Source organism: Lepisma saccharinum, unplaced genomic scaffold (genome assembly GCF_977018435.1).
Source record: "Lepisma saccharinum unplaced genomic scaffold, izLepSacc3.1 HAP1_SCAFFOLD_547, whole genome shotgun sequence".
NCBI classification, from domain to species: Eukaryota; Metazoa; Arthropoda; class Insecta; order Zygentoma; family Lepismatidae; genus Lepisma; species Lepisma saccharinum.
In genome coordinates this window covers 163,250-171,895 of record NW_028143227.1, presented here as the reverse complement: position 1 = coordinate 171,895, position 8,646 = coordinate 163,250, and the positions used below count along the sequence as shown (strand labels likewise).

Here is an 8,646-nt window from a genome sequence, read left to right as displayed (position 1 = left end):
CTTTTTGCCACTTCCAAGAATCAGGTTCGCAGATCGTGCATTTCTGTATATTTTCTGTAAAACTAACGCCAAAGTGCATCATATGATGGAAGTCAGTATTTCTTTCTATGTCGAGTTGCACTTTGATGCATCAATTTTTGAGTTTTTATGCACCATCACGCATCTTTCTCGATGATGCACTAAAACATTTGATCAGAGCTACACTCTTTATGCATTTATTCTTCTTTGTGCAGGTAGGCATTAAGTAGCGGGCAGGCGAAGCCCAGAGCTGCTTTATGCAGGGACTTCTTCGGAAACAATTCACACCGGAGATAATCCACACAGGGAATCGGACCAAGATTTTAGACGAGGCAGTCCCAAACGACACACAATGGACCGCCTAGAAAGTGGGTAATCTGGTTTTTTGCCAATGTAGTTCAAAACCTGGAAAACTAAAAGCTATGTTAAGTGAATTTTTAGTTTTGTTAATTGACAATGAACGGAAGATAGACAGTGAACCATGTCAAACTAAGATAACATGTGTTTTAGTTCGGTTTAGTTGATTTTAGTTCGATTCTAAATCTTAAAAGAACTTACCGAGGTGCTTCAGTGTTTCTTTACATTTGTTATTTCAAATTTCATATTATCCTCAACGTGGCGAGTAACATGATGATTGAAAATATTGACTTTATATAACCAAAATACAAATACAAAAAAGGCCGATATCCGTGGGGGAGTGGTAATTTTGTACACCAACACAGCGCCGTATGACGCTAGAGGTCTCGGATTTGAATCCCGGCTTAGGAATGGGTGTTCTTTGTATGTGAGTGTTTCTTCATCATATCATCCTTCATCCTCATATTCGCGATTAGCCCAAAGATGGAGATAAAGGGGGCGGTAAATAATGAAAATCAAACAAATACAAAATGAAATTTACTGAAGTTGGTTAAAAGTTTTAATTATAAAAATTACATGACATGGTGAAAAACACTACGGGTGTTGACCAAGGCAGTTTTGTTATAAACTAAAAACACTTTACACGTTACGTTCCTACACTACATAAGGATCTTCTTCAGACGGATAACTAAACTAAAATCTTAATAAAAAATAAAATTTTAGTTTAGTTTTCAGTGTGAAGAAGACCATGATACAGGGTAACAAACTGCCTTGGTCAACACATGCAGTGTTGTTAATGTGGAATGGAAACAAGGCTTAATGGTGGAGTATTACAACTTCAAGAACGTTATCTCGATTCGCATACACTGCGACCTAAGTTTTGAAAGTTCTCAGATGCTCTTGGGGAGAAACTCCAGAAGCCATGTTGCAAGTTCCTAAGGGTGTCGGTAGTTAAATGCCGCTTTTAATACACGACTTCTCCTCGTGCCCACCCATTTTACCTTGCTCGTGGAAATTGTAAAGCAACAGCAGATGAAATGTAAACAGGGTGAAAACGAATAACACCAACAGCCCGAAGGGCAGACAGAATTGCTCTGAGAGAAATGAACACCGGCTGGATATTAAATTATACGAGTTTTAATTAACGCGGACGTTAAAAATTTTGTTCATAAAAACCCGAGAGAATAATTGAATTCGACAAAAGTTTTAATGTGAACGGGAACCCGCTGAAGATGGGCCATTTGCAACAAATGTTAAGCACTTAAACGTTAAAGTGGGTTTTCAATAGTGTTAAATGTAATTGAACGGCATGAATCCTGAAATAGGGTCGTCTATCCTAAAACGAATAGAAGTTGAAACAGCAGCCGCCTCTTTTCTTCATTTCAATCCTTTCTCTGGAACAAGGGACTAGTTACAGGAAGACGCCATTTACTGATACAATGGGTTGATTGTATACACTGTAGATACTGTGGTGCACAGCTACACCAAGTGTGGTGTAGCAGATACCCAGCCTTGGTGAAACAAAACACTCCTTTTCGTATTGGCACTGGCTGTCGAACACCAAGTATAGAGGCCTTTAAGACTCGACAATGTTACACCAATTGATGATTGATTTGGTTTATTTTACTTCACTTTTCTGCCACGTTCGGTCAATTCCGATGATGAGGATGATTCATGATATGATGAAATGGATGAGGGACACTTACAAAGAACACCCAAGCTAAGGCCGGGATTCGAATCCGTGACCCCTGGCGTCGTAGCGCAAAGTGGTAACCACCTCGCCACGGATTGTTGCACCGATTGTACTTGGGTTGTAACGGGATGACCTTTTCCAAAGAAATCTAAATGTCACGTAGTACACCCTGAATTGCATTTTGCACACTAGTGAGGCTCTGGCATCCGGACCTTCAACGATCTTAACTAGGGCCCAGGACTTTATGTCCTATAAAACTGCAAAATATGTATGTAATTATGTCATAAAACTTGAAAAATATGTCATGAAAAATTAAAAATGTCAGAAAAATGCAGAAATATTTGCAGTAAAGCCAAAAATACACACAACAGTACTTTCGAATTTCCCATTATATGGCATGTCAGTATCTTCCAGGGAAGCGACTAGGGTGAGGATGGGGTATTGAATGAAGTCAGAATTTCTTTAACCGAAGAATTTAGTGGGGAAAATACCGAAAATATCGTGAGGTTCACTGCAATTTTCCTGTTTCATTTACTATTATGTCAGATTTACATCTTTGTGGAAACTAAAACACAATTGGCCGCTCGCTACAGTTGTTAAATCTGACTGATTGTTGTGAGAAGCGAAAGAAGGTAAATAAATTACAACAATTGAAACTACTTGATTTCCTGTCCGGTGATTCTCGTGCCCGCACAACAATGACAGAGAACATTTTTCCTCAATAATGTTCGCATGGCTATCAATTGTCAGCGGAATAAAAGAAAAGGCGGTATTATTGTTCTGTACTAGTTGGTAAGAAAATACGGCATCTGCTCTTAATTCTTTCGTTCGTAATTTCCTTTTCCTGCCATCGATAATACGAACTGAATTTGAATTTGAATTTAAAATTTTGGGTGCGTCAGCACTAAGGCTATTTTGCACCCGTCACATTATACGGGGTCCAGCCCCTTATCGTTACACATAACAACTCTAACGTTGCAGAACTAAAATCATAAAATATTAAAATCTTCTGACTTTCGTTAAAAGCTGAGGCTGTAAAGGAGCACTCAGCACAAAGAAGGACAAAACACAGGACAACACAAACAAAATTATACTGGCCATGGTGCCAGTCGCCAGAGCCTCGTTAGTCTGCAGTCCAGGGTGTACTACGTGGAAGTGAGGTTGACTATTGGGTACACTACGTGGAAGGAACACCACTTACACACCGAGAATACGAACTATGCGTTGCGCTAAAGGTACGAAGAATAAATTATAAAATAACCTATTACATGCAAGATAATTATGAAATTATACAGAAATTTGTCTTATTACAACAAAATTGAAGAAATATGTTGTAAAAACGCAAAATTGCTAAAATATGTCAAAGTATGTCTTATCAAGTTCGTCTATTTCGGCTGATATTCATGAGATATGTAAAGATCTGACCCCAATATTTGATCCGAGACCAAATAAAAAAATATGTTATAACAAAGTTCCGGGCAATAATCATAACCATCTGTCATCTGCACAGTAATCAAGACGCCTTACAGACTGAACCTACCGCGACTCTAAAAGGAATATAATTGATAGGAATTTTAAGGCTTGTTAGAATTCCGAAACAACAGAAATTCTCCGGACTGAGCTATCATAGTTCCATTAAACATCAATAATTCTCACCAATTGAACTTGATTTTAATATGGGTACCAACTAATCGAATTGTATAAAATCAGGTTTTTGGAAAAATACGAACAAAGTTCTCGTCAAAATGGTCTTGGGCGTTTAAGCCACTAACAATTCTGGGCTGTTTGGGGGGAAAAGCACTTAAGTCAAAGAATGGAATTTTACAGCAGGCGGTTTTTACGTTTATTATTTTAATAACAATCATTACAGACATGGTATACATGTTGAATCATCACTGTTTAGAATCTTTATACATGCTCAATATAATATTATGCGTATAATGTTTTCATTTCAGTGAGACTTAGATGAAAGGAAGAGAAAATCGAAGTTTGTGACTTATGTGCCTTTTGCCGAACATCCTAGAATTACTGTGCGGATTTTGTTCAATTCAGACACATTTTTGGCATTTGCAGACAGTTGCGATAATTACGATAACTCAACCAAGAAACAAGATAGAAAGATGTGGTAAAAAACGCTGTTTTCAGTACATTTATAAGCTACAATTTATGTTCTGTACCTTCTTTCACCACCTGTAATGCAAATAGCTGAAATTTCGGGTAAAAAGTGATTCAATTTTGAAGAAAAATCAAAGTTTAGGATTTTTTTAGTAGGGAAGTAATGTAATATCAGAGCTATAATTTTCTTTATGTTCCTTCCCTTACTTGCTCATGACTAAAAACAGATAGAAATAAAGTATTCTTAATAAATCCGTGAACTACTCGTATCCAAGATATCTACAATTATTAAAACACGTGTTTGCAGCACCGGCGTACGCAGAGAAGGGGCTCATGGGGCTACGGGCCCGTCAGAAATTGAGAAAATCAACATTTTCGATTAAAAGCCGTGAAGGGGTCGGCGAAAACCAGAGTGGTAAATGCAAAAAGAAGTTTTCACCCAGAGAACAATGTGAACAAGCCAATTGGTAGCTAAATGAATCGAGGAATTTAATTAAACCGTCTGCCTCGTTCTCTTTCTTAAAGTCTCATTATGTCTTGAATGCCTGGTGTCGAGAGGAGAGCCTCAACGGATGGTTTCCACGTTCATGAAAATTGTTTACCTCTCGTCAGCTTCTAAATCTAATTATAATTAGCTTCAACTAACTGCATGAAGCTTAATAACTGTTGGCGCACACAATCTGTGCGAAGAAAATCACATTAAAGTTGCCCTACGATGGGAGTGTATGTATCAAAGCTCTCACCAAATGACTTAATGAAAGATAGACGATAATTTTCTGCACGCTGAAAACTTGTTCAGTTACTCGTATATTAATAAAAGCACAAACCAGGTAGAAAAATACAGGGTGTCCACGATAATTCTTTCCTGGCACCTGAATTTTCAAATTTGTTTCTTAAATTTTTTTTAAATATTTCGAGTTCGCTCACAGAAATTTTCACTACTTTTTTACAATAACGAGCACAGAATATTAATATGAATTGGCTTATTCTGCCACTTTTGACTAATTGCGAAGATGATGAGTGATGATATGATTAAATGGATGAAAGGGACACTCACAAAGAATGCCCTTGCCCAGACCGGAATGCGAACCTGGGAACCTTGGCAGAGTACAGTGTATGTTTATGTTCTTTCTATTTTTTCTGTATTTTGGTGGAAAATCAGACACACACATAATACAATTTCGTAAGGATGAATGGAAGCTGACTGATGGCTACTACTTTTAATCCAATATTGGTGTTTTAAGCTTTCATTTCAAATATCAGGCTATCTGCGAAGCCTGAAGCCTAGAAAGTAGAATACTGAAGAAATTCGATTAGAAACTATGTGAATTAAGGTGATTTGAAAAATAAGATAATGGCTTTTTCTGAAGTTGGCAACCTGAATTCTTAGGATTTGGCAACCTGAATTCTTAGGAGTTGGCAACCTGACTACCTTTGGGATGGCAACGTGGCTTCCTTGAAGACGTCAAGAATGAGTCCAGTCTTCTCCCTTCCTCCATAGCCTAGGACCAGGTGTCATTGTGAGATATTGTGAAATGTATAGCATTATCTTACTTTTATTCATGGTTATTCATGGTTTCTCTTAGTCTATATTTATATAAAAAAAGCGCTCCTCAAAAAAAACATAGGCTGGTGCCTGAATGATTTTTATTTCTGTCTTACCCTGGCACTAACTACACATTTATATAAGCTTCGAGCACTTCCACGCAGTGCAAACTGAACTAAACTCCACGACCTTACAGCCCTCTCATTGATTCATTGATTGATTGATTGTTTGGTATATTTTACTTGGCTTTTGTGCCACTTTTGTTTAATTGCGAAGATAAGGATGAGTGATGATAGGATGAAATTATGAAGGGCACCCACAAAGAACAGCCATTCCCAGGCCGGGATTCGAACCGGTAACCCAGGCGTAGGCTTGCCAACTCTCCAGGAATGGCTGGGGGTCTCCCGGAATCGAACTCTCTGTCTCCTGAACAAACTTTGTTTTCTCCCGGAATGACGAGATTCAGTATTGTTATATTTTTATAGTATTTCGTTTTGAAGGAACTTGTTATAGTATTAAAGCTTCAGAAGTATCTGTATATCTGCATTGATTTTGTTTTGTATAATTACAATTGCAGTTGCTACGTTGTTTTGATCAAGTTGATTCAATTTTCTATTCACAGTAGGAATACCACAACAACAGACGTCCGAAGTTTTTGTCCCCAGGGGGCAAACCAGGCATATGCCCCCCATAATAGTGTCGCCCCTTGAAGGGCACTCACAGAGAACACCCATGCACAGCCCAGGATTCTAATCAGGACCCCTGACGTTTGAAATTATCATGTTCCTGGAACGCCCTTTTAATAATAAACATATTTGACTGCGACAAATAAAATTACATATGTGAAATATATGCTTTTAGGTTGACATTCCGTTTCCAGGGTGGTCATGTCCCCCTTTTCTAACGGTCACGATAATAGCTGATATTCAGAACATTTTAATCAACATTTAGCCATCTTTAATCCTAACGTAATGTAAACATACGTATTGTCTAAGAAACAGACTTTTTTCTGTAAAAAATAACAGGAAGGAGAAAAGTTATCAGCCTTTATATCTCTACCACCTTTCCAATTGCTTTGGGAGCGAGAGCGGAATTATCAGCTGCCATCGACAGATGTGTTAGTTTTCATGAGAAAGTTATCACACTTCACTCGCCCAAATGGCTGAATTCACGAAACAAGACCTCCACCGAATACGCACGCGACAGAGAAACAAAACGAAAGGGTTACGAAACCGTTCCACGGCATGTAATGACGCATGCGAGAACAGCGAAACGATAGACGTGGGAATATTTTAGTGCCAAAACGCAGGGCGGTGTTCGCAGTTTGGAGGCTCGAATAGCGGAAGACGTTAAAGGCACGTACTTTCAAAATGCAGTTAGGCTATCTCCCGTGCTTTGTCTTTACCATTACCGCACGGTAAAATTGCACAATTACCTTCACTTGTCCCCACACTTACTTGGGCTTCGCGTACGAATTTCCCGTGCGACTGCACGAACACTGTTCATTCTTAATTCAGCCATTAGCATCACATCGAATTTTCGCTTACTTGTCCCTGTGCCTGCTATTATCTAACTGTGATAGGAATACAGGGTGATTCAAAAGTCCCCGAACTCTTTATTTTAAAAATTCATTGTCGTACAACTAGAAAATATTTCTGAGTATTGATTGATGCTTGTGGTGATATGTGGGTGACCTTGGAAAAGTCCTGCACCACGGGATTGCTGCACGTGACAGCGCGCGCGCGAGTTGATAAGAAGTAAAATCCCGTGCACCACGAGTCTCGCGCAAGAACAGAGAGTTGCTATGTTTGAAGCTCATTTTGTGATGTTATGTAGCCTGGTTTCATTTGGACGATATGTTAACAGTCAGAACACTCGCACTTGGGCTTCAGAAAACACGCACGCATTACATGAAGACCCACCCACTTTACTGTCAAAAAGTTGGGAGTGTGGTGTGCAATTTCCAGTTGGCAAATTGTGTGACCATTAAAAAAACAAACTGTTAATTCAGCTGTGTACGGAGACATTATCTATAATTTCGTGGCGATGCTTGAAGCAGAGGAAGGTTATTGTTGGTTCCGAAGGAAAATAGAATTGAACTGGATAGGAAGAAAAGCACGTGTTTATTTGTTTAGACTCAGTCCCAGCGCGTCGTCTGCTGTAACGTCACACTATTGGACTACATATGTTGCTTCGAATGGACTCCAGAGGGATATAAGTAGGGCAACTTTAATTGTGGCCGAACAGTACGATGATTGGAAGATTAAACAATAAATTTATTAATTTCAACCCAGAAACCTGTAGTGCTGATAAGTGGGTCACGGAAAGGGGAATTTCTCGGAAGAGTGTTTTCGATTTCTCCCCTCCCCACCTGCCTGCAGTGCAAAACGACACCCACAATTAAAGTGAAATACGAAGCGTGTACGAAACATGGTTCGGCACTGGACGAGTGGCTTTGGCGTTAATGGGTCTCTGTTTGCTCGAGCGATAGGGTGTGTGTGTTGGAAGGGAGGGAGGGGGGTGCTGTGAAAACACAGCTTGGAGAACAAGGAAAACGTGTGACATCCTCGAGTCGGGAACAGTCTGTCTTGCGCTCGTCCCACATGGGTGTCGGTGCCTGTGGCGATGTGACCTTCACACGGTCATGTCCCCTCGCGTGATACGTTATCTGGTGGGAACAGGAGATGCGCGTGCGTCACTGGGTTACGAGAGTAATAGCCGATTCCTGTGTCTGGTGGATTAGAATGGGCTGACGACTAAACTGGATGCCAATGTAGGAACCGAGAACTTTTTTAAATTATGCACACACAGGAGATGTACTCGGTGAATTTGTCAGCGAAGAATGCAGGCTCGACCAGGACTCGAACCCGGGTCTCTGGCATACCGTGCCATTGCTCTACCACTGAGCTACCGAGCC

The 8,646-nt window shown here is 39.7% G+C and overlaps 1 non-coding gene across 1 annotated transcript; it reads right to left on the bottom strand.

The window, feature by feature from the left end:
• Positions 1 to 8,575: 8,575 nt before the first annotated feature.
• TRNAT-GGU (transfer RNA threonine (anticodon GGU)) lies at positions 8,576 to 8,646 on the bottom strand. Its single transcript has one exon. It is a non-coding gene; the product is annotated as a tRNA-Thr (tRNA).